The sequence below is a fragment of the Apium graveolens genome, chromosome 7 (genome assembly GCF_009905375.1).
Source record: "Apium graveolens cultivar Ventura chromosome 7, ASM990537v1, whole genome shotgun sequence".
Taxonomy (NCBI): Eukaryota; Viridiplantae; Streptophyta; class Magnoliopsida; order Apiales; family Apiaceae; genus Apium; species Apium graveolens.
The window spans coordinates 140,872,936-140,896,794 of NC_133653.1; the positions used below are offsets into that span (position 1 = coordinate 140,872,936).

At 34.1% G+C, this 23,859-nt stretch overlaps 1 non-coding gene across 1 annotated transcript; it reads left to right on the forward strand.

Moving 5' to 3' along the window:
- The first annotated feature begins 1,873 nt into the window (after positions 1-1,873).
- Positions 1,874-1,980, forward strand: LOC141675713 (small nucleolar RNA R71). The gene has a single exon (XR_012556352.1). It is a non-coding gene; the product is annotated as a small nucleolar RNA R71 (small nucleolar RNA).
- The last annotated feature ends 21,879 nt before the right edge of the window (positions 1,981-23,859 follow it).

A 23,859-nucleotide genomic window follows, 5' to 3' on the forward strand; every position in this document is an offset into this window, starting at 1 on the left:
AACGCTCCTGTGAAATTTTTAGCTCTGTTAACCCAAGAGAATCGAATGGCATATCCAATTTCCTCTTCCACGGAGGTGCATTCAAAACCTGCAGTTGCTCTGCTCCTTCTTCATCTTCAATAACTGATTCCCTTATTAAGGATCTCTCTAAGGTATCTGATTTTGGAAATTGCTCAAGCTCCGAATTCATGACAGAGTCGACCCACTCTACTTTAAAGCACTGCTCTTTATCCGTGGGTAACTTTATTGCCTTGAACACATTAAAAGTGACCTTTTAATCTTGAACCTTCATCATAAGCTCTCCTTTTTGCACATCGATCATAGTTCGGACTGTAGCTAAGAATGGTCTTCCCAAGATTATGAAAATCTTCTTATCTTCCTGAAAGTCTAGAATGGCGAAATCAGCAGGGAAGATGAGTTTGTCCACCTTGACCAATACATTCTCCACTATACCTCGTGGATAAGTGAACGATCAGCTAGTTGCAATGACATGTATGTCGGTTTTTGCTCAGATAAACCAAGTTTCTTGAAGACGGACAAGGGCATCAGATTGATGCCAGCTCCCAAGTCACATAAACACTTGTCGAACGACAGATTGCTAATAGTGCAAGGAATAGTAAAACTTTCAGGATCCTTAAGCTTCAGAGGTAATTTTTGTTACAAAACTGTACTGCATTCCTCCGTAAGGGCAATGGTTTCTAACTCCTCGAGTTTTAGCTTCCAAGATAGAATACCCTTCATGAACTTAGCATGGCTCGCCATCTGTTCTAGAGCTTCAGCGAAATGTATGTTGATATGCAGCTTCTTGAACACCTCCAGAAACTTAGCAAATTGCTTATCCAACTTTTGCTTCTGTAGCCTCTTAGGAAAATGAGGTGGATGATAGACCTGTTTCTCCCTTGTATTACCCTCAAGAGGAGTGTGTTCCACAGTTTTCTTCCTTGATTCCACTTCGGCATCCGTCTGCACCACTTTTTCAGCTACAATCTCATTTTCTAGAATTGGAAAGGGTGCATACGCACCTGTATTCTGGATAGAATTTTCAGACACTTCATCTTCCTGAATTTTGGGGCTTGCTACCTTTCCAGACCTCAAGGTGATGGCGTTCACCTATTCGTTAACTTCCCTCTTGCCCGGGTTGGCTTCTATATCACTAGGAAGCGTTCCTGATGGTTGATTCAATAAGGCGTTAACAATTTGCCCTATTTGGTTCTCCAGAGTCTTGATAGAAACAGCCTGGCTTTGGCATATAAGAGCCTTGTTTTTGCACATAAGCCGCAACTCCTCCAGTTCAGATTTTTCATTCGAAGATAGACTTGCACCTCCATGAGTTTTTTGTTGAAGTTGGAGTTGTTGTCTTGGTGCAAATTATTGATGAAAACCAAGAGGATTGAATTGCTTGTTTCCAAACTGCTGGAACGGCTGTTGCATCGCATTCTGATTGTTGCTCCAGCTAAAGTTAGGATGATAAGTGCCTGAAACTGGTTGTTGCGATCTCTAAAAGTTGCTCACAAACTGAGCTGATTCATTAGATATAGCGTATTGCTCCGTCACATGCAAACCTGCACACAGCTGACAAACACTGGTCCTCTGATTAACACCATATTTATCCAGAGAATTGATCTTCATAGACAACGCCTTTAGCTGAACAGCTATAGTTGTAGCTGTATCCACTTCAAGAACTCCTGCTACCTTGCCCTGTGGAAATCTCTAGGTTGGATACTGATATTCGTTCGCAACCATCATCTCAATTAGAGCATAAGCTTCCTAATAGCTCTTTGCCCATAATGCTCCACCTGATGCTGCATCGAGCATGGGTCTAGACTGTGATCCCAAACCATTGTAAAAACAATTGATGATCATCCAATCAGGCATGCCATAATGAGGACACTTCTTAAGCATCTCCATGTAGCGCTCCCAAGCTTCACATAGAGATTCTCCCGACTGCTGCGTAAATTGAATAAGAGCATTCCTCATTGCAGCTGTCTTCGCCATAGGGAAGAATTTAGTAAGAAATTTCTGAGCGAGATCCTCCCAAGTAGTGATGGAACCTACTGGTAGAGAGTGTAACCATCACTTAGATTTATCCCTCTGAGAAAAAGGGAAAAGTCTCAGCTTCACAGCATCTTCAGAAACATTATTGAACTTGAAGGTGTCGTAGATCTCTATGAAATCCCTGATGTGCGTATTGGGATCTTCCATTGGAGCACCCCCAAACTGGACTGAATTCTGTACCATCTGAATTATGCTAGGCTTAATCTTAAAGGTATTAGTTGCGATAGCTGGCCTGACAATGCTAGATTGAATGTCATTGATCTTTGGTTGAGAGTAATCCATCAACGCTTTCGTATTCGCTGTTTGATCTCCCATTGTAATAATTACCTGAAACACAAACAAGTAAACCGTGAAAGTAAAAAAAAATCCAAGTCAGTGAACTTAAACGATCACTGATGTCAAGCACATACATTACAAATTAACACCAAGTCCCCGGCAGCGGCGCCAAAAACTTGTTAGAGCGAAAACACGCGCTAAATTTACACGCAAGTATACGCGTTTGCAAGTAATATAGAATTCTTTCTAGTTTGTTTCCACAGAGACTGGTTTAGGTTAAATTCAATTTATGCACTTATGCAAGAATGATATGGCTATCATTCAATGCTAAGATAAATAACAAGTTGGGTTTTGATTAACTAAGAGATTATACTAAATAACATTAACTAAGAAAATGTAGGTTGAATTACTTATATGAGACAAACATGGGATTCTAACTTCATTACTACTTCATTCAAAGTCATTGTTCTTAACCTTAGCATGCAACGGTGATGACAACTAATCAGATAACACGAAACTAGTAAACATCAACTTTCGTTGTACGAATACCCTACTACCAGACATCCACAAAAGAGATAGAAGCTGAATAGACACAAAATATATTGAGACCCTATATGTCTATAGAATTTGACAACATAAAGGTTTAATGCGCAAGTTATCTATCGTGATTACATAGGACAAGTAAGATGGTTAAAATTACCTATGAATCATGCATAATAAATACATGAACCTATGCTAGCATGGCAAGTTCTAAACCTCTAAATTCAATGTTGCTTCAATAGAGATTAACACGCTATTTGATAAGTTCATGACGCTCATAAGACGAATAAGCACAACCAATACTAGGATATCATACAATCACCACACACTAAGATATCGAAACAAATTAACTATTAAAATCCATAAGTAAATCCGTTGGAACCCCACGATAACGATTAGTTCATAACCAAACTCATCGTCACCATGGGTTTCAATGAAAACATGATATAAAATAATATAAGAGTACTAGGGTTCAAAGACAAATCAAAAACAAGCATCCAAAGTATCAACTATATTGAAGAATATGAAAGTCTTCTTCTCTGTAGTCGTCTCGTGCTCTCTAGGTCTTCTTATTGCTCTCCCTTCACTCCTTGTTGTTAAAAACGTCTTTTTATTGGTTTATATAAGCTTCTGGATGACATGGGCTTTCAAACGCTCAAAATTCAAGTAGAAACAGGATTCTGGCTCAGCACACCGGCGTGGCTGCCCCGCATACCAGCGCGAGCACGCTCGCCTCCTGGACATCTGGCGTGGCCGCCCCCATACCTAGCGCGGCCGCCCTGACCTTATGTAATTTCCTGATTTTTTTTTGTTTCTTCTGTATCTTAAGATTCGTCTATCAAAATTAGGCGATCTAATAGTCCACGCGAAGCTATCGAGATGCTCTTCAACATGAGAATGGTCTAGACGTAATATTCTGACCTCCTTTCAGCATATTACCTTGAAAAGCCTATTTATTCCTCTAACTAATGCCTGTAATGCACAAACACAAAAACACATAAAAAATACCAATAACTTGAGTCCAAAACACCAATTTAAGCTTGTAATGAAGCATTCCAAGTAGATATAAAATCCACTTATCATCTATATATTGTTGTGTTGTGAAGATTGTTTTATTGTCTTTCGTACAAATGTCATGTTTGCTATGATAGTAAAATATGAGTTTTTACGTATCAATAATGATTGAGTTTACGATAAATATATCATAGAATATTTTAATGCTATGGTAGAGCATGATGTATAAATTATAAGACCGAGAGATGGTCAAATTTTATAAAGTAAAAGCCTGGGAATCATCTTAGAGATATTTTGGACGATTAAAAGTCCGTACGTGTTTATTCCAAGAGACTCGATGTCCCCTCGTGAAATATTAAATTCCTTCGAATTTATTTAAAAATGATTTCCAAAGATCGTATTCCATCAACTTTATTTAAAAACTCGAACAATGAATATTATTTCAGATATTCATTTAAATAGGAGAAGTATTCTCCCATGATTATTTTACTTTTTACTCCATTATTTAATATTTTATCAATCAAATTAAATTATTAAACATAAACTAGTTGTGGAATATTATTTCAATTATTCTTTTAAAAATAGAACTATTCGAGGATTAATTATTTAATAATTATTATTTAATCATTAAATATTTATTAAATGGTTTAATATCATTTAAAAGTCATAAAACCTATTTTAAAATATTTTCTGAGTTTCAGAAAATCACGCTAATACTTTTGGATCGTCGAAGAATATTATCTCAACATATTTTAAATATTTTGACTATAGTGTCAAAAGAAACTCCCCCTTAAATACTTATCTGTTGACAACGGCCAACTCACATTATCTTAGTACTTCCTCCGAAAATTTTCGGAAGTACATATATATATTAAAAACATGAGTTGTGCCTATCAATAAGCTAAATACTTTGGGAATTTGAGGAGTACGAGTTCTTGAGATATGATAGGATTCTTAAAGGACAAATGAGGGGTAGAGATCCAGTACTTCGTGTACTGGGGAGACTGCTACTTTAATTTCCGTATGCGAAGGTACCATGTGTATTGAAGAATATGCGAAGTATGCAAAATAAACCCGGGAGAAAGGAGAAACATATAAAGCCCGAATGTAGCTAGGGTGACAACCGGGAGTAAGGAAGTTGTCCTTCTATATGTAGAGAACAATAATAATATTCTACTATATGACTGATTATCGTATAGTAGGGGTTCCGCTGAATTTCCTATTCTTCCAATTGGAATTGAGATGCAATACCATAATTCAAGCCTAGGTGCTCGGTTTACCACTAAGGTATTTGCTGACGAATAAGTTAATCAAAGAGGTGTTTTGAAAAGAGGTGTGTATCACCAAGAGAAATATCTTTAAACAAAACATAAATCCATATACGAAATTTAATATAAATTTCTTATACAGTCATTTCATACTGCACATTATTATGTTGAGTATTATAGCTCACACTTGTTTTCTTAAAATGACACAACACAACAGTGAATCAAGATGCCGGTCAGAAAGCTCACAGCCCGGAAGGGAGTAGGAAATGGCCAGCTTTTTCATAAATTGTTTAGTTCAGTGCCACAGGTAGACCGTATAAGCTGGATCGGGTTTCAGTTATTTTTAGTCTGACTTATATTTAAGTATGACTTATGTAAGGTAGTAACAAAGAAACGTATATTTGGCCGTCGGTCTAACCTTAAGTAAAGGTTATACCCGTGGTAAGACCTAATTACTTTTGGTCTGTAATAACTATCACCTTGTGGAATCAATAACTCTAGTAATGCATTGTTCATTTCCAAGACAATAACATGTAAGTGTGTGTGTGCGTTGATAAGTGTGGGGTTATAAACGTGTGAGTTTATATAATGATTGTGCAAAGATAAGTGTTTCAACAGGATTCAAGATGGTGTGGCCTCCTAAATCCATGACCCCAAATTTGGGGCGCTACAACAACTTTATTATGACTTCTCGATAAGTGTTGTAGAGATCTCGATACATATTTATGCATAGAGTTCTCTACAAGTATAGATGTTAGACTTCTCGATAACTTAGAACTGAAATAATTTAATTTAATAAATTATTTTAGTAAAATAATTTTGATATAAAATCATTCTAATTTTATTTTGATTTATTCAAATAAAAATTGGAAAAACTCAGTCCATTCAGGAAAAACTGGGTATTTATTCTACATTCGATAAGCCTATATCTAGTTCTCGATAAGAGTCAGGAAATTGACATCTCGATATGAGTTTACAATTCACGTGACTTTTAGATAAGAAAATATGAACCGTTAATTCCTACTTCTTGTGGCGCCCTCCAAACCCGGGTCAGAAGTTTGGGGTCCACAACACATACTCAATATATAAACCTATATTTAAATTATTATTTACATTGACCCTGCTTTACATAACCACGGATCGCAACATGTTAAAGTATGAAAACAAGCCACAACCTTAACTTTTATTACATCGTACCAAATCCCAACTAATTTAATTTACAACTGATATGAAATTATTCTTACAACCTTACTATCTCACTACTGCAATAAGCTCCTGCTAGCTCGATCAACCATAATCTGGAATCCTAGCTCGAACATTGAACTGGGAAACCTTGCTATCAACTGTATCCTTTGTAACTGTAGCATACATAAAAAGATTTGCAAGAGTGAGCTAACTAGCTCAGCAAGTCATATCATTATTCACTAAGGTTAAATAATAATAAACGAGATGATTCAAAGGAATCAAGCTTCTTGTTAAACAACCAATAGAATTGGATATTCATTTTAAGTTTTTAAAACCAAGGTTAGGCTGCTGATCAGTCACACACTAACCCCGAGCAAAGCACATAGCATTGCTCTAACTACTGGATCCAAGGCACACATTGGCCTAACTTGACCATTGATATGGTCTGACCACGAATCTGGTCTACACAAAGAAAATTATCCAATTCTAAAGCAGTTCAATATGATAAACAACAGAATTCAATAAAACCTAATCATAATCAATAACAATAAAACTTTTGTATAAAAGCATGGTAAAAATTCATGGTTACTGAAAGGGTATGTCAAAGTACATGAAATAAGTGGCCTCCAGCCTGCAGGACAATCGGGTATTAGATGAATAATGTTTTTACAGGGTTTTAATACTTTGATGTCACAAGGTATTGTTAAGTATAAAAGTTTCTGTATGTTTAAAACAATTTTGTTCCAGTATTTGGTATGTGATGGTTATATATTTGTGGAATAGTATCGTATTTGTGTGGTTTAATATTTGGTAAATCAACAAGAAACGGTTCACAAAGAATAAGGCTTACAGCTCAAGATCAAATGATGTGGCTCAGGTTCAAGGCTGAAGGATTCAAAGTGTTTCCAATATAAAACAGAGCTATTTTGAGTATTAACAATAAGTCACAAGAGAATTTAGAAATTTTTGCAATGTATCTCGAGAAAGGTTTAGAAGTACTTGCCTTATCATAATCGATTTCAACTTCACTTGTACTTATCTACTGACTCCATTCAACAATCACTCGTCTGCTTTTCTTATGCCTCGCTTCTATTCTCTGATTACTTGCTGTGTTTTCTACATGACAATTCTATTTTCTGATCAACTGCTTCCCTTTCTTACGCCTTGCTTATTCTGCTAGGCATTATAAATATCTATCAATATTCAACTCATACGTTTCTATTCGACATACACTTCTATCTTCCCTTCGTTTCACCCAAATCCGATTAACGGATTGAAAGTTATGCTATAAACAAGTAATCACCGAATATATAGACCGACAGTCAACCAACAAGTCACATATAACACATAGAACGCCATATAATCAATGATATATCACTTATAAAGAAGTCACAGGTCATAAACAGGCTTTCAGGTAATAAAAATGATTTTTAAAACATTTTTCGGAATTAAAACGGGTCGTTGGATCAATTTCAGAGTAATAAACCGGGTTCGGTTGGCCACATCTGGCTTCGAAACAATTTTATAATAATTTTTTAGCCTTAGAAATAATTTACAATACTATTTTAAAGCTCGAAACTATTTTTCGGAATTTTTAAATTATTTTTTAAATAATTAAATCTAATTAAATAATTAATTAAAATCAATTAGTAATTAATTAAATCAATTATTCAATTAATTTTCGAATTAATTGACTAATTAATCAATTAAAAATTAACTGAAATTAATTAAATAATTAATTCAGATTTATTTTTGAATTAAAAATAATTTTTGGAATTAAAATAATGATTTTTGAAATTAAAATAATCATTTTCAGATTTTTCTGAAATTAAAAACAATTTTGAAAATAATTTATAAAAAGAAATCCAAATTTTAAAAGAATTCAAAACAGGAATCCAGAATTTGTAAAATTCTGGAAACTTCAGGTACTAACTTGCAAAAACGCCAAAAACAACTTTGATTTAGGAAAAATCTGGATCAAAACCGGGTTTTTAATAAAAAGAAACGGGTCAGGAACCGGGTCGCCGGGTCGGGATGAACTGTCGGACGAACCCAGAATCCGGTGACCCTTTCCGGATTCCGGTGACCTCAATCGGGGTCGAAAATAGCCTCGTTTGATCTATTTTTCAATGCAAAATCAGTCTAAGCACTTCCAGAAGCCTAACCATTCAACAATCTGTCCACAACAATCATTTAATCAATTTTTCGGCCAAAACACGAAGAACTCCGGCGAGAACTTCAAACAACAACTCCGTTCAATCTAGGAATCGTCTGATAACATGCTATATATGATTAGATTGCAAATTTTAAGGGGAACAAAACCCACCCCTTTAGAACTTTTGATAATCCCTAAATAAGAAACCCCTAATTTTAATCAAGAACATTCAAACGAACATAAACCCTAACTATACAATTCGAGAATCAAACCCTAATTTGAACATGTTATTGAACTCCAAATTCGAAGTATAATATACCAAAATGATCAGGAAAACATGCTCTACAACATACAATCATCAAATCATTCAAACAACCATCCGTACAAAAATTCATAGTTTAAATACCAAGAAATTCGAATATAAATAATTAAATAGAAAAGCACCTGATGTTTCTGGGTTGAAATTGATGGAAGATTTAGATTCTAGATTTCAGTAGCTTCGTTTTGAGTATATGTACGCCAAAATCGGATATCGATAACGCCTCCGAATTTGTGTTTGATTATGAAGAACATAATATAATTATAGTATTTTCTCTGTAAAAACTCTGTAAATACTGTTTGCAAATGATTTCCGGTATAAAATAAAATACAGTAGAGGCTATTTATAATTACGGAAAATTAGTATCCCGTAGGATCATTCCGGATATAAAATGGTACGTTTATTTATAAAAGCTGATCCAAACGGTACCGGTTTTCGAGATAATTATCCAAATCAGTATAATTTGTACTGCGGTCTTGGTCTCAGCACCTGGTTACACGTATTACGAGGTGATAATTATGATAGTTTAATAAAAAGCTCTCGTTTATCGAAAATACGAGTTTTATTGATTTACCGAAACGAATAATGTATCGAAAATGTTACACCGGGACCCGCGCAGGACAAACCGTACGCGGGATTGAAAAAGTCGAAACACGGAAAATGCTCGGAATATTGCAATTGGGTTAGGAAGGAGTTCTCGAAAAAGTTTCGGGTTCTAAAAACGTAAAAACGGATAACGGTGGTTGGTTTCCGTTTTTATAAAATAGATTTTAAATATCCGGAAAAAGATTTTATAAAATCCATATGATTCTTATAAATTCATAAATCAACATAAAAATAATTAGGAAGATATGAAAATTATCTATATTTTATTTTGGACATATAAAAATTAAAATACTCAATTAATAATATTTTTAAACATCCAAACACATTTAACACTTAACAAATAATTCACAGAATAGATACTGAACACATATAATAATTATTTATTAGCAAAAATAATTACACGATATATCCCGGATATTACATCCTTCCCCCCTTAAAAGGATTCTGTCCTCAGAATCTCCTAAGAAAATAAATGAGGGTACCTTTCTTTCATATCTTTTTCTAACTCCCAGGTTGACTCTTCAACCTTTGGGTTTTCCACAATACTCTTACTAACTTTATTACTTTATTCCTCAATACTTTCTGTCTTTCCTCTAGAATCTCTATTGGACTCTTTACATATGACAAATCTGCCTGGAGCTTTATTGGCTCCTACTCTATTACATGCTTGGAGTCTGGATTATACCTCTAAAGCATCAAGTACGTGAAAAACATTGTGAATTTGCTCCATGTGCGGAGGTAACGATAACTCGTAAACTACTTTACCACCGTGCTTTAAAATGTCAAAAGGTCCGTCATATCGTGGGCTCGGTTTTCCTTTCTTTCCAAACCTCGTTAATCCCTTCCACGGTGATACTTTTAGTAATATCAAATTCCCTTCTTCGAATTCCATATCTTTCCTTGATTAATCTGTATATTTCCTTTGATTATCTTGTGCTGCTATCAATCTTTTCTAGATAACTTTAATAGCTTCCTTTGTCTGCTGCACTAATTTAGGTCCAAGTACTTTGCGTTCTCTTACTTCATCCCAATATACTGGAGATCCGTATTTGCGTCCCTAAAGGGCTTCATGGAGTGGCATCCCAACACTGGCGTGATAATTGTTGCTGTAAGCAAATTCTACCAGAGGTAAATTCTCATCCCAACTTCTTCTAACATCAATAGTACACACGTGCAACATGTCCTCGATTATCTGGATCTTTTTTTTTTCTCACTCTGGCCGTCCGTCTGCGGTTGGTACGGCCGGTTGGTAAGCCGTACTCATATTCAGTCTTGTTCCTAAACATCCTCGAAAACTCTCCCATAATCTTGAATTAAATCTTGGATCTTGACCGGATATGATGGACACAGGAATTCCATGACGAACTACGATTTCCTTTGAGTACTGATTTGTTCGGTGAAAATCTCCTATTTATAGACAGAAAATGAGCTGACTTGGAAAATTTATCCATTATAATCCAAATGGTATCATGATTAACTTTTGTGATTGGTAACCCCAACTATGAAATTCATGGTGATATGCTCCCACTTCCACTCTGGAACCTCTAATGACTGTAGCAATCCACTTGATCTCTGATGCTCTACTTTAACTCTGTTGACATATATAACATCTGCTAATTCATTCCGTAATTTCCCGCTTCATATCTAACCACCTATAATTTCCTTTAAATCTCTATACATTCTTACTCCTTTTTAGATCATGAACTCTGACCTCCAATTCCAACTGCTAGAATTCCATAGATAATTCCGTTGGTATAGTCTCTATGTTCATTCTCCCTCCTTCTTACCCATCTCTTGCCACTACATTTGCTTTTCCTCGGGAGTTCATACTTTAAACTCTTATGGTCCGTATATATCTTCATCTTTCTCTATACTTATAATATTTCCCAATCTTTGAAAACAACTATTATGGTTGCTTTTAATTCCCAGTTATGAGTAGGGTACTTCTGCTCATAAGGTTTCGGTTGTCTGGATGCATATGCAATAACGGTATTACTTTGCATCAACACACATCCTATTCCCTTACAAGAAGTATCACTATAAACTATCAAATCTCCCTGATTCTTTTAAAGTGATAAAATAGATGTTGTAATCATTCTTTCATTTAAATCCACAAAATTTTCTTCATCATTCTCCATTTCATATATCTTTCTTGCTTTTCCTGGTTAGCCTCATCCAAAATATTACAACTTTCAAGAATCTTGCACAATCTCTGATAATAACTGGTCCACGATAAAACTTCTTACTTTTGTTGGTACCTCTGGTCTTTCTTCATTCATACTATCTTTAAACTCTTCTGTTGAATCCTCTTTTTGTCTCCTTCTTACTGACTGTCTATACTAAGAATTATACTTCCTTCCATTAAAGTTTTCACCTGGTAAACTTTTTATACCGCTTCTTCCTTCTTTGACTCCTCAGCTATCATTGTATAGGTTGCATGGTTCTTCTTAAGTAACACAAGTACGTCTTATCCAGATTCATCCTTCAAGATTCTACTTGTCAAATTTAAATTTATCACTGGTATATCAGTTCATCCAACTAGCATTTCTAGAATTGTGTAACAACAGTAGTGAGTTCTGAAAATTATCTTTGATATGTCCATAATTTAAATTTTCACTTGGTAATATACCCAGTCTTAAATCAATCTTATAGAAATACCTTGCTTCGTTCATTTAATTAAACAAATCATTGGTTTGAGGTAACAGATATCTGCTCTTGAGAGTAAATTTGTTGAGCTTTCGCTAACACATAATCTCACCCTTCCATCCTTTTTATTAACACATCGTGCCGGTGCATTTTAGGGGGTACGCTAGGTCCAGTTGCTTTTTCTTCTAATCATCTCATGTGTTTGCTCTGGTAACTTCTTCATTTTATCTGGTGCCATTCTGTACGAGGCTTTGAACACTGGCTTCATTTAAAGTGCTAAATCAATCATAAACACATTTTCTTTATCTAAAGGAAATATTGGTAACTCAACTGGAAATATATCTTGGGACTGTAAAATCTTCAAGTTCGGTTTGCCCCGGACTCTTAGTTATAATCGTCATAGCACTTATATTTTGGTCAATGTAACCTTAAATCGTTCTTAACAAATTCTTTACTTTCCTTTGTCCTTTAAACTTCTTCATGTTTTCATTTGGCGTCTTCAGAACTATCTTCCATCACGACGGTCTACCTGGGCATCACACTTGAATAGTTAATCCACTCCTGAAAATAATGTCAAATCCTCTTATCTCAAATGATATCAATTCTTCGCAGCTTATTGCCAGAAATATCGATTCCGCCATTGGTACTTACTTATTCAATAACTGCACGTTCTTTACTTGCTAGTCCTTTAGTCATCAAATTATTGATTCGATAAGATAATTCATCTTATCAATAAAACCTTGAGAAATATATGATCAAATTGCTCCCACATCTTTCAATACTTTAACGCATAAGGTATCCGCGATAATCTTCCACGTTATCATATCCATATTCTAAATAACATATTTCTCAGGAAAATCACAAATTCTCGTTCTCGGAGATGTATTCCTTATTAAAGTAGATTCCCTTGACTCGTAATGCATTCCTGGCTAGGGCTAGTGATTCGTAATTCTCATCATATGCCCTTATTTTCTTTCCATGCATGAGAGATAGATGAGACTTTGCCCGCTGGGTGTATAATATATTGACTTTTGTTTGAAAAGCTCTCGCAAGAACAACGGTACAACGAAACAACTAGAAGAATTCAAAATTTTAATAAACTTAGAGTTGAAAAGAAAGAAGAAATAATGATTAGAATAGGAATGAGACAACCACATTGGTACTTAAGATGACCAGTCTTTCATACCGTATGGCATACAACACATGATTAGGTGGCGTCCCACCCGACTCTTCGTCATTCCGACAAAGCGTCTCATCATAACACTGTTTGTCCCAATCAGAAAGCAAAATCCGAGGGGAACAATTAAATTTGAAAGGAATGCAAAATCCTCCGTTTTGATATCACCAGAAAGAATTTGTTAAGAAAAGGAGTTCATACACTTTTAGGAACTTAAAAGGAATATATGCTGAAATATTGAGGACGAGAATGATACCATTGGTCACTATCCACATCGCACTAGTATTCATTTTTCGAGCTTGCTCGATCATTTCTCAATTGTATCACATAACAACTTTAGAAGTATGCTAAAATTGCCTTCGCAACTAAGCATGATGGTAGATTCTTACTTGTTAAGTCTCGCGTCTGTAACGTCGCACCTACACGTATAATACTTTAACAATTCAATCATAATGGCGTTCTTATCAGATAACTTTGAGTTTCCTCTTTTTAATTTGGAATAACCATGAATCATTCAACATAGCAATCATTTTATTAATAATATTCTTCCTTTAGAAAAGTCTGAAAATTTTCTCAATCTTCTTCGATCATGCTCAGGCTTCCGTTTAATTAATGAATTCTTCAAATTCTGATAATCCCAGTAATTGGATGAATAGTTACTCCGTACGCTGGTTCTGTTGTTAATCCTATCAGATAATACTTGCACCCACTTCTTTGTAATTGCAGGTTATCTCATTCTCCGAATTAACAATACTGAATCTGAAACAACATCCTTCCAGATAATCCGGGTCCTTTAACAAACAAGAAACTCAAGTAGTAACTTGACAACCAAGGTTTAAAACTTATTTTATTCAAAAGGCTTTTGGAAATTTTGTGAGGAAAATCTTTTTCGAAAACTTGTTAAAAATTTTGAAAATTTTGAAAATCACACCTCCGGTTGTCCTTACTGTATGAGTTGGTTGTTGTCCTTATGACCAGATACCAAGTTAAAGAAACAATCACTCAAGGGTCCGTTCACTTCCATTTATCTCCTTTCCTTCATTGGGGTCTATTATTCTCCGTAAATAAATGAAAACTTCCGCTATCGTTGCATGTTATCTTATTCGTAGCTTCACATTAAGGCTCCCATCCTAGTAGTATCCCTGTTAACCACTTTGTAATCATTAAGTAGAACAGACTATCCAATAGTCAACAAGTCAGCTAATGTCGCATCATCTTGTTAAAATATATATATATATATATATATATATCATTACAACACCATTTCCTAATTTCGAGAAATCTTCAGATCTCTAATCTCCTCTAACTCTCTCTCTTTAACACTTATCTACTCCATTCCACAAGCTAGTCATGAGTGGCCTAATTACCAATAGCTTCTTGTAATCTGATAACAGCCATCCTCCAGAACACTTGAATCTTCTTTCTAAACTCCTTTCTCACCTTAATTTGTATCTCAATACTCACCATTTACTGCAGGTATTGTGTCCCTTCTCGCAAATGCTGTTATTTCATTGGAAAGGTTTTTAAATTGAGGATATAGAATATAGTATATAGTAAACAGGAAAGATACATTCATGGTTGAATGTTCAAAAGAACAAGAATAAGCAAATGAAGGTTCTTGAATAGGTAGTCTCGTATCGAGAAATGATAGAATAGCGCTGAATAACTTGGAGAGGCGCAACTGTCATAACAGAAAGTAATACCGCTAATACTAATGGAAGAACAAGGCGCAAATCGAATCTGGGAGAAGATGACGATCCTTAAACGGAAGGCTCCAAACGATCAGTTGATGCAGGGAAATCAGGATCTGCCATTGCCGTTGCCTGAATATCACGTCGCTAGTTGAAAATCCTGAATCGCAACACGAGCCGTGCCGGAGACCTACTATACATTCGCACTCAAACTCACGATAACCTATCTTTCTATTTCCTATTCCTAATCCTAACCCTCTACCCACTCCCGACAATCTAGGCTTGTTTCAGTGACTTATAACCTGTAGCTCTGATACCAACATGTGGCGCCCTCCAAACCCGGGTCAGAAGTTTGGGGTCCATAACACATACTCAATATATAAACCTGTATTTAAATTATTATTTACATTGACCCTGCTTTACATAACCACGGATCGCAACAGGTTAAAGTATGAAAACAAGCCACAACCTTAACTTTTATTACATCGTACCAAATCCCAACTAATTTAATTTACAACTGATATAAAATTATTCTTACAACCTTACTATCTCACTACTGCAATAAGCTCCTGCTAGCTCGATCAACCATAATCTGGAATCCAAGCTCGAACATTGAACTGGGAAACCTTGCTATCAACTGTATCCTTTGTAACTGTAGCATATATAAAAAGATTTGCAAGAGTGAGCTAACTAGCTCAGCAAGTCATATCATTATTCACTAAGGTTAAACAATAATAAACGAGATGATTCAAAGGAATCAAGCTTCTTGTTAAACAACCAATAGAATTGGATATTCATTTTAAGTTTTTAAAACCAAGGTTAGGCTGCCGATCAGTCACGCACTAACCCCGAGCAAAGCACACAGCATTGTTCTAACTACTGGATCCAAGGCACACATTGGCCTAACTTGACCATTAATATGGTCTGACCACGAATCTGGTCTACACAAAGAAAATTATCCAATTCTAAAGCAGTTCAATATGATAAACAACAGAATTCAATAAAACCTAATCATAATCAATAACAATAAAACTTTTGTATAAAAGCATGGTAAAAATTCATGGTTACTGAAAGGGTATGTCAAAGTACATGAAATAAGTGGCCTCCAGCCTGCAGGACAATCGGGTATTAGATGAATAATGTTTTTACAGGGTTTTAATACTTTGATGTCACAAGGTATGGTTAAGTATAAAAGTTTCTATATGTTTAAAACAATTTTGTTCCAGTGTTTGATATGTGATGGTTATATATTTGTGGAGTAGTATCGTATTTGTGTGGTTTAATATTTGGTAAATCAACAAGAAACGGTTCACAAAGAATAAGGCTTACAGCTCAAGATCAAATGATGTGGCTCAGGTTCAAGGCTGAAGGATTCAAAGTATTTCCAATATAAAACAGAGCTATTTTAAGTATTAACAATATGTCACAAGAGAATTTAGAAATATTTCCAATATATCTCGAGAAAGGTTTAGAAGTACTTGCCTTATCATAATCGATTTCAACTTCACTTGTACTTATCTACTGACTCCATTCAACAATCACTCATCTGCTTTTCTTATGCCTCACTTCTATTCTCTGATTACTTGCTGTATTTTCTACATGACAATTCTATTTTCTGATCACCTGCTTCCCTTTCTTACGCCTTGCTTATTCTGCTAGGCATTATAAATATCTATCAATATTCAACTCATACGTTTCTATTCGACATACACTTCTATCTTCCCTTCGTTTCACCCAAATCCGATTAACGGATTGAAAGTTATGCTATAAACAAGTAATCACCGAATATATAGACCGATAGTCAACCAACAAGTCACATATAACACATAGCACGTCATATAATCAATGATATATCACTTATAAAGAAGTCACAGGTCATAAACAGGCTTTCAGGTAATAAAAATGATTTTTAAAATATTTTTCGGAATTAAAACGGTTCGTTGGATCAATTTCAGAGTAATAAGCAGGGTTCGGTTGGCCACATCTGGCTTCGAAACAATTTTATAATAATTTTCGAGCCTTAGAAATAATTTACAATACTATTTTAAAGCTCGAAACTATTTTTCGGAATTTTTAAATTATTTTTTAAATAATTAAATCTAATTAAATAATTAATTAAAATCAATTAGTAATTAATTAAATCAATTATTCAATTAATTTTCGAATTAATTGACTAATTAATCAATTAAAAATTAACTGAAATTAATTAAATAATTAATTCAGATTTATTTTTGAATTAAAAATAATTTTTGGAATTAAAATAATGATTTTTGAAATTAAAATAATCATTTTCAGATTTTTCTGAAATTAAAAACAATTTTGAAAATAATTTATAAAAAGAAATCCAAATTTTAAAGGAATTCAAAACAGGAATCCAGAATTTGTAAAATTCTGGAAACTTCAGGTACTAACTTGCAAAAACGCCAAAAACAACTTTGATTTAGGGATAATCTGGATCAAAACCGGGTTTTTAATAAAAAGAAATGGGTCAGGAACCGGGTCGCCGGGTCGGGATGAACTGCCGGACGAACCCAGAATCCGGTGACCCTTTCCGGATTCCGGTGACCTCAATCGGGGTCGAAAACAACCTCGTTTGATCTATTTTTCAATGCAAAATCAGTCTAAGCACTTCCAGAAGCCTAACTATTCAACAATATGTCCACAACAATCATTTAATCAATTTTTCGGCCAAAACACGAAGAACTTCGGCGAGAACTTCAAACAACAACTCCGTTCAATCTAGGAATCGTCTGATAACATGCTATATATGATTAGATTGCAAATTTTAAGGGGAACAAAACCCACCCCTTTAGAACTTCTGATAATCTCTAAATAAGAAACCCCCAATTTTAATCAAGAACATTCAAACGAATATAAACCCTAACTATAAAATTCGAGAATCAAACCATAATTTGAACATGTTATTGAACTCCAAATTCGAAGTATAATATACCAAAATGATCAGGAAAACAAGCTCTACAACATACAATCATCAAATCATTCAAACAACCATCCGTACAAAAATTCATAGTTTAAATACCAAGAAATTCGAATATAAATAATTAAATAGAAAATCACCTGATGTTTCTGGGTTGAAATTGATGGAAGATTTGGATTCTAGATTTCAGTAGCTTTGTTTTGAGTATATGTACGCCAAAATCGGATATCGATAACGCCTCCGAATTTGTGTTTGATTATGAAGAACATAATATAATTATAGTATTTTCTCTGTAAAAACTCTGTAAATACTGTTTGCAAATGATTTCCGGTATAAAATAAAATACGGTAGAGGCTATTTATAATTACGGAAAATTAGTATCCCGTAGGATCATTCCGGATATAAAAAGGTACGTTTATTTATAAAAGCTGATCCAAACGGTACCGGTTTTCGAGATAATTATCCAAATCAGTACAATTTGTACTGCGGTCTTGGTCTCAGCACCTGGTTACACGTATTACGAGGTGATAATTATGATAGTTTAATAAAAAGCTCTCGTTTATCGAAAATACGAGTTTTATTGATTTACCGAAATGAATAATGTATCGAAAATGTTACGCCGGGACCCGCGCAGGACAAACCGTGCGCGGGATTGAAAAAGTCGAAACACGGAAAATGCTCGGAATATTGCAATTAGGTTAGGAAGGAGTTCTCGGAAAAGTTTCGGGTTCTAAAAACGTAAAAACGGATAAAAATTAGGTTGGTTCCCGTTTTTATAAAATAGATTTTAAATATCCGGAAAAAGATTTTATAAAATCCATATGATTCTTATAAATTCATAAATCAACATAAAAATAATTAGGAAGATATGACAATTATCTATATTTTATTTTGGACATATAAAAATTAAAATACTCAATTAATAATATTTTTAAACATCCAAACACATTTAACACTTAACAAATAATTCACAGAATAGATACTGAACACATATAATAATTATTTATTAGCAAAAATAATTACACGATATATCCCGGATATTACACTTCTCGATAAGTCACCTATCTTTTTTGTAACACCCCTTCATAAAATATAAGGAAATATTACCTATAATCCATAAAAGAGCATTAAAATCTTCAAATAATAAATAAACACTGTTATAAACTTCAAAATAATTTAAATCTAGGAGTATGATAAACTAAAATTTCTAAATACCTACTGATGTGTAAATAATGCTAAAATTTCATAATAACTAATCAACATAAATTAAAGGTTGCTCTCCATCACACATTCCCAGTCCCCCTAAATACCTTCCAGAAGAAGAAGACGACATGAGCTAAAAGTCCAGTACGGATTAGAATACAATATAAAAAACATAAATTCGAATATGAATATTTGAAAGTTATAATAAGACAATAATTTTAAAATAAGCAAGGCTGAAATAACAAGGGTTATGATATTTCATACCGAGATAAGAACATATATAAATACACACATCATAGGGTACCTAATGTGTGCAACAGAACAGATAACGTGTACGGAATATACAACATAACTGTAAATCAAATCACAAATCAAACTCTCGGTGCACCCACATATCCTGAACAAATATCAAATGCGCAAAAGCTCCTCCCAAGAGCTAACAGAAGGATACGCCGTGACCAATCACACTGTCACGGAAGTGTCATGTCACTGGTGCCGCAATGACATGGATGTAGTACCCCTACAGCTGATTAACTCGGTATACCATATATCACGCTAAGGGTTCAAATGAAAAATAATATTTCTCGCAAAATTTAAAAATCACCTGAAATAAATAATTCAGATTTCCAAAGCAGAGTGTGTCATAAATAATTTTAAAAATCGCATAAACAGATAAATAAAATTTTCAAAAATCAATTTTTAAAACAATTTTCGGAAGTTAAAATGACCAAAACAAATATTAAAAATATGAACAGAAAGTAGAACGAAACAATCAAATAAATATAATGAACAAGAGGAGTAGCGCTGAATAAAAAGGGGACAAAATCCGTACCTCAAAATCGAAATCTCAAATACTAAAAGAAAACCCTGTAACGATCCGCTAAAATTCGCGGCCCTAATCTAATAACAAGATTACAATTAATTTTAAAATTATATCCTGGGCACAGGTGTTTGCATAATTATAAAATATAATTTACAACTAAATTATATGCAATAATGGATCAAAGTACTGGCTTAAAATAATAAAGTAACTAGCAATTAATATATAATTTTAGCAGATCATACACACATGATATAATATTAGTAAAATAGATGGTCTACTAGGTAATTTATAATAATGATAAAAACTTGGCTTAATCTTAAGTCGAAATTCTTAAATTCCCGTAACCAAACTAAAGAATGTATATTAATATAATAGCCACATATATTATAATCATGTACCGCACTGCTGCCATAACTTGGCAGTCACCTAACAAATATACTAAAACGTTCATGTACCTATTAAATAGTGATGTAATTTCAAAATCTTTATAAATTGTAAGTACATAATCTTCATAATTGACAAAATTAATAAATATGAAAATTAGTTAAGGATGCACGTGATAAATAGATTTTTATAAAATCTTCCAGATCAATGTATTACTCTAACTAATATAATAATAATTGTAAAATACTAATGTTGTAGATTTTATTTATTTTATTCAATAAAAAAAACTTGGTAAACAAAACCCAGTAATATAGTGCAAATATGCATAGCAACTTGATCATGCATATGAAATTGATCACAAATAATTATGGTACAAAACTTACGTATTTCAGATTTTGCTTTAATGATCTAGGATGAGTGAAGTGTTTATATCCCTTGTTCTTGGTGTTGTCCTCCTCTGTTCTATGCTGCTGCTAGTCCTAGCCTCCTCCCTGACTTAGGGTTTTAATACATTTTTTTAATGATGCGTGTCTCTCCCTTTCCAGCACATCCGTATATATATGTATTTTAATTCTAATCCTTGTTTTAATCCAAGTTTAACTTTAATTTTTTTTCCTTATCATATTTTGTTATATAAAAATATAATGAATAATTATTATTGGTATTAAAACGAATCTTTCGGAGACTAATGCACTACAAACTTTACATTATTATTATTATTATTATTATTTAAAAAAATTACGGATATTATATTTTTTCTATAAATACGCAGACTGTTGTGCATATGTTGTGTACTTGATTATTTCATCAACAAAACACCTAAGTAGATTTTACTTAGTAAAATAATGTAGCACTCGACGGATAAGAATTATAGTCCCGATGGATAACTCATTATAGTCCCGACGGATGATGACTTATTATCCATCGAGTGAGTAGCTTATGTAATAATGAGTCTGTAGCACATTTCTGCATACACCTTTGTATAGATTCTGTAGTAGCATATAAGTCATGTTGACTTTAACTAGATATGCAGAATAGGTTGATTAATTGTACATAAATGATGTCTAGTAATTCTGCATAAGTGAAATAAAGTCAAGTGCCAAAATAGCTACCGACGGATGATTAACAAAGTCATCGACGGATGATCAAATGGCTATCAACGGATGTTTAATATAGTAGTCGATGGATGATCAATGAAGCCATCAACGGATGATCATAAAGTCGATGGATGATCATGTACCCAACGGATAAAGAATTCAAACATCAATTTACAGCGACAACTGGTCACATGCGTCGGGATGTATGCAAAAAGAAATGAGGAAGCCTATTAACCGGGTAATAGAGAACAAAGTAGCAAAGCATCAAGACTGATAGTTTTTATGATGATTTTATCTTTTGACTTTGTAATCTTGGTAATATATAAACCAAGAAGTAGCAAATAGAAACATAATCTGAGATACAAAAAAAGTGAGAAATCTTTGTAAGCAGAATTATTAGCATTTATCTGTATTCTCGGTAGTTCAAATTTGTAAGCAGTTGTGAGCACTCTTGCACACAGAGTTCTCTTGATATAATATATATCTCTGGTGGAATTGTTTAAATCCACCAGAAAGTTTTTAAAGACTCTTGTTTTTAATTACTTATTGTAATAACCCCAATTTTGGAGAAATTTTGAAACCCTTATGAATAGTGTTTTTGCTGAACGAGAAAACTTTTCATGCCACGCTATGTAGGGGTTCTGTTATTGATCTTATGGGATATTATTAGTACTCTATGTGGTATATAAGTGTATGTAAAGATCGTCAGAATCCAATTCTGAACACTTTAATTTTTCCCGGAAATCCACTAGATACGGAGAGAATTGAGTATAAGGTAACAGGATGAAAAGGATTTAAATTAAAGGATTATAATAGAGGATCATAAAAAGGAATATAATGTATTGAGAAAGGTTAAGGGAACCTAAGTAATAAGATCCCGGGTATGATCCCTCAAACGATTAACGAGAACGAAAGTTAAGCGAACCGTATAACAGATCAGCGGTCATTAGGCAAACAATTAGGAAGTTAATCAAAGGGATTATAGAGGATGATGTCACCCAACCAATGAGAAGAGGACAAGGAGGGGAGGATGACATCATGAGGATGACCCAAGCATGACATGGGAAGGAAGGAGATGTGGTGACTTTTTAACCACACAAAACCAAGGGCAACTAGGTAATTCACTAAAACAAACAACAAAAATCAACCAACCAAAAGCAAATCAAGCCAAAACACAAAAATCTCTCTTCTTCTTCTTCATGCTCTCGGGTGCTTTTCTTAAAAAATGAAAGTCCAAGCTCCTCCACTTACTATTTAGCAAGGTAATTATCTAAGCTTCCCCATGGATAGTTACATACTTCCTATAAGTTTAAGCTTCTAATTCCAAGCCAATCTTTTTCTATAAATCATGAAAGAAGATGGTGAATAGTGTTTTCAAGAACTAAAATTTGTGTTCTTGAAGTTTTGTTTAGATTAAGCTTGGATAAGGACTTTAAAGGTGATTCCAAGCCATTCTCTTGATTCTCCACTCTCAAGGAAGGTATAACTTCTCAAACCCTTAGTATTAAGTTTTGTTGGTTTGGATTTCATAATGTTAGATGATGGGTTAGTGTAATGAGTGTGTACTCATGATAGAGCTTTGTTTAGTAAGTGGTTTTGTTGATTTTAGAGTTAGGAGTGATGCTTGTTAGATTTGAAGTTCTTGGTCACATTTTTTTTGACTTGGTTTAGATGAATAAATTGGTAATATTGAGTTGATTTGGGGCTGTTGTAATGTAGTTTAGATGGAGGTTTGATTGGGTTGTGAATTGGAGTTGAAATTGTGGTTGTTTGAATTGGTTTAAATTTGGGAAATCGCGTAAACATAGCCGTCGTAACGTCCGATTTTCTTTGGACTGTTTTTGTGCATAGCATTAGGACCCGAGAACCCCCTGCTAGATTATGACCACTGCCATGTTTAGATAGCTCATGTTACGAGCTTCGTTTTGATATGTAGTTCGTTCGATTCCGATGAACGGTTTAGGAGAAACGACCGTTTCAAGTAACGGCGTTTCGCGAACGAAACTTTTTCCCTCTCCTTACTTTGAAACATAGGTTAAAGACCAAAAATGGTTAATTAATGTATGAAACATTTATGGTAAGTGTGTTAGGCAGTTGGTAAGACACTCGCGAAGGAATCGCTTTAAAACTCGTAAAGGTTAAATTATTAAAAATGGTGGAGTCGAGGGTACCCGAGTGACTTAAGCGAATCAGTGAGCGCAAAACAAGCGTTAGAGTCTAAGTTAGTTAAAGTATAGATTTACAAGTGATTTTGGTTTAATTCCAACTTACTTGTTGTTTATAGGTTACCAGACTCGTCCCGAGCCTTTTATCACCCCAAGTCGCTCAGACAAGTTTTCTACCCGTTATAACTGTTGTTGTGATGAATATATGTATTTGCATTATCTTGCGATAGATGCATGTTGGTTAATTAGCAAATGATGCAATATATTGAAGCATGCTGCTATGGTATATATATATGCATGCCTGTTTCGCATTCTTT